Below are 4,262 nucleotides of genomic sequence, written 5' to 3'. Positions count from 1 at the left end.
CGGTTACAACCCTCCAAAATCACTCCAATCTCTTCAATATATTGCAAACTATCATGCAAAGAGATTTGTTGCATGGGATGCAGCTCATGCTTGGAGTAATTGAAGGTTGAAGATAATGGGTCTTTGTGAGCTACTTGAAGATGAAGTTGGAAAAATTCTATTTTTCCTTTTTGTGTGTTTCTATTTCCAAAATATAATTTTGATTTTAAAATCATTTTTGTTTTCTAAAATCAAAATGTATTAATTTTAAAAATTAATTTCATAAATTAAATTTCTAATAAAATTAATAAATAATTATTTAAACAATTTAAATAATTCTAATTAATTTAATATTCAATATTAAATTAATTTTACACAAATCCATCTTCATATATTTAAATCATATTTAAATATATTTTCTCCAATTCGTTTGAATTTAATTTGACTGTTTCAAATTAACTTATCACGCTACTCTATAGCTAATCCATTTCCAAGTTAGTAGGAGGACCTCGGAGACCTACAGATCATGGGCTCCAACTGAGATTAACGATCTGAGATTAATTGGCTAAACTCATTAGACCGATCTAACCTCATTAGTTAACTAATGGATCACTCCACTAAAGCCCATAGTTCAACTCCCCTCATTGTAGATATATTATGTCCACTCGATATATACATAATTAGTAAGTCAACCCTTCACAGGTTGTTCATAATAACGAATGGGTCGAATATCTGTTTTACCCCCGAAATTACCTTGTTCCTTAAGTCCCCACTGATCCCCTAATGAACAATTGTTTTATGATCCAATCAACAAAACTGAATCCCTTTCGGGCCAATAAGAGGGCGAGACCTTTTGTTCAAGACCCATAATCAACACTTAAGGTAACAACCTCTCCACTATCCCTAAAAGCAGGTAGGAGCGAATTCCATCTTGCACCCTATGTCCCCAGCTATCTATCCGGTCTTACCCCTGAAATGGAAGGTTTATTGAGCCGGCGTTGTTGAGCCAACCTTCACTTATGCAAATATAAGGATAATTCCAAATAAATAGGAGTTCATAGTTAGCTCAGGATTCAGGTCAAGTTACCTAGGTCATCGCTTTGAAATAGTCAATCTTAAATAGTAAACAACGTTATAAAGTAAGAGTGACTGGTCTGATCTTGTATAAACTATTTTGCACAAGGACACCTCCACTCTCATGTCCCAACATGAACGAATTAGGATCACTTTGTTTGTAGCACTTTACAACTCCTTGTAACAACTACAGAGCAGGCTGCATCCAATAGTGTTACCAAAATAAGGTACCCAACCTTATTCATATACTATAGATCATTTTGACTATTTACTTGAAGCTGATCCACCTTTATGTCTCCACATAAAGTTCAAGTACTTATCCAATAGTTAAGGGACTTTTAAGTTTATCGGATGTTTGTTAAGCACAACATCTATTCAATAATACCTTATTGAATTTTTAGAATAAGTTCTATTGTTTACAAACCACAAGTTTTAGAACATAAAACCCAACAGCTTGAAGAACAGAAGGCCGTGTTGGAGAGGCGTTGGCGTGGCCGACTGGTCGTGAGGGTGAGGCACAGTGATTGTGAGGAAGTAATCGATAGTGAGGGTGACTGGGTGAGGTACGACAACTGACAGTGAGGGTGAGAGAGGAAGGAAGAGGAAGATTGAAATTTTAGGTTAGGGTTTTTTCTCTTTAGGTTTAAAAATTAAAGATTGGGCTTGAGCTTGGGCTTAGAGTTTAGATTGTAGGATTTTGGATAAAATTATTAATTGAGGTTTGTATTTTTAGCTTTTGGGTTTAGGTAGAAATGAAAATTGTATCCAAATATATATATATATATTAATAAATCAGGGTCGGGGATACTGTCCCCCGATGGGGACCCGGAATTTTTTTCCGGTTTGACCCCATCCTCGATCAATTGGGGATTCCTCGGTCCGATCAGGTCGGGTCCCCAGGGCCTCTACCCTGTGGGTTTTTTTTGCCAACCTTAATGCCGAGGAATTACTAGGATACATATGGAGTTAATTGGGAAAATGGAGTGATTTTAGGAATTAATTAGGGAAAATGGATGGTTTTAGAAGTTAATTAGAGAAAATGGTGGTTTTCAAACTATTTAAGAAAAAGGGGTCGAAATCTTGTCTGCGTGTATTAAACGAACGCATTCTACAATTTTTCAATGATTTGTTGACCAGTCTGAACTGAATGTGTAACGCCCCAGACCCAGGATTCAGAATCCGGATTTGGCTCCAACATTCCCCTACGTACCCTGCAACTTGGCTATGTCATCCTCCCTCCCTTACCTTGAATGCTTTTTAGAAGTGAAAGGTTCTTATGATTGAGCCACTGAAAAGGAAGGTGCATCTTGTTGGTATAGGTAGTAACTTTCAATTCTTTTAGGCCTTTCTTAACCATACTTTCATTTCTTAACCATATTTTCATGTCCTCATGATCCCTCTCATTCAGATGTGATATCGGTTCATTCATGTACCCTCCTGAACTCGGGTCGTTATAGAATGTGTCTCATTAAATAAAAAATAATCGAATTGAATGTGTCGATGCATTCATGCATTAAATTAAAAAATAAAAAAAAATTCTATTCGATTGCGTCTTTTAAGTAGACGCCCAACAATTTTTAATTCATTCCTAAAATTAACAATAAGATTTTTAATTAATTCTTGTAACATAAAATTTACAATAGAAGGTTTAATTATTTATAAAATTAACCATCTCATTAGTCTCATTTTTTTTATAGTGATAAAAATATTACTCATTTTAATTTGATATACACAATAATCTTACTTTAATTAAAATTGAGGTTTCTTTGATTAATTTGATATACTCGATATTAATTTTAATAATGCTCGATTTGTTCAATTCCAAATCATTGTTATTGTATTTTATATATATAAAAAAACAATGTTCAATTTTTATAAAGTTTGTACTTTGTTCCAAAAATACTTTTTTCATATATAGACATTTTTTTGAAAATGAGTATAGTTAATATTTATGAAATTTGTACTTTGTTCCCAAAATAATCTTAAAACATTTTAAAACTCCACTAATACCTTTAAACCAACAAATATATATTTTTGCAATATATATATATATATATATATATATATATATATATATATATTATATATATATGTCGAAGATACCTTTACCATTTTTTTGGTTGAAATTATTAAAAACTTATGTAAAAACATGGATATTAACTTTTAATAATTGCATTAATAATCAAGATTCTTTAGGATGTTGAAGGTGTAGACTAAAATTGTATTTTCTTACTTGAATTTGATTACAAGTACATTGTTCTTTATTCATGACCATAAGAAGATCCTCTATTAACACGGCCTCTTACACTTGATGATTGACCATCCTCTATAAAATGTATGGCCCTATTTTTGAACATCATCATCCATTGATCTTATAAAAACAAGATTGAAATTAACTTAAATATTTATTGTAAATCATTGCGGTTACAATCCATAAGAACAATTAATATCTAAAATTACAATTAGTCAAGGAATATATAAAATTACATTACTTGTAAACAGTTAAAAAAAGTTTAAAAAAAACCAAGAATTAATAACGAAATCCAATAACTAAGTCACATCGCATGCTCTATTGGGACAATTCTATCTATTATGTCCTTCTTGTCTACAAATTGTGCAACGTATCTTGTAACGTTCTCTCCAATCCATCTCATCCTGCATACGGGTAGTACACGGTCTACCAATGTTTCTAACTTGTGATTTGTCTGGATAAATAGTAGGAAAGTTAGGATCATACCAACATTTTTTATCGGAGATAGGCTCGAACTGAGGTGAATAACACGCCAGATAAGTGGAAATTTTGTAATAATCTTCAATGTAATACAAGTAGTCTAACCCAATGGCCTTACACGCAGCCATAGCATGAGAACATGGGATTCCATAACTCTATCACTTATTGCATGACATGTTCTTTCATTTAACTTTATTCGATATGTGGTTCCACCCTTCAATGTTATTGGGTTGATTGAAATGGTGACATCACACAACCCGGTCCTATAGTCAAATATGTTAACAATATGTTTAGTGCACGTCCTTCCTAACGTATTAATTTCTTAACCGCATACCTATGACATATACGAAAATTACTTAGAATATTCCATAATCAGTACGAACATGAGATATAACTAATATAGGAATAATTTACATTGTGAAACTCTTTTTAAATTCAATAGTAGTCTCTATTTCTACACGATGAGCAATGAAGTAAG

Source organism: Benincasa hispida, chromosome 6 (assembly GCF_027475165.1).
Source record: "Benincasa hispida cultivar pf3 chromosome 6, pf3_genome.v1.1, whole genome shotgun sequence".
In the NCBI taxonomy this organism is placed as follows: Eukaryota; Viridiplantae; Streptophyta; class Magnoliopsida; order Cucurbitales; family Cucurbitaceae; genus Benincasa; species Benincasa hispida.
This window is presented reverse-complemented; position numbering follows the sequence as displayed.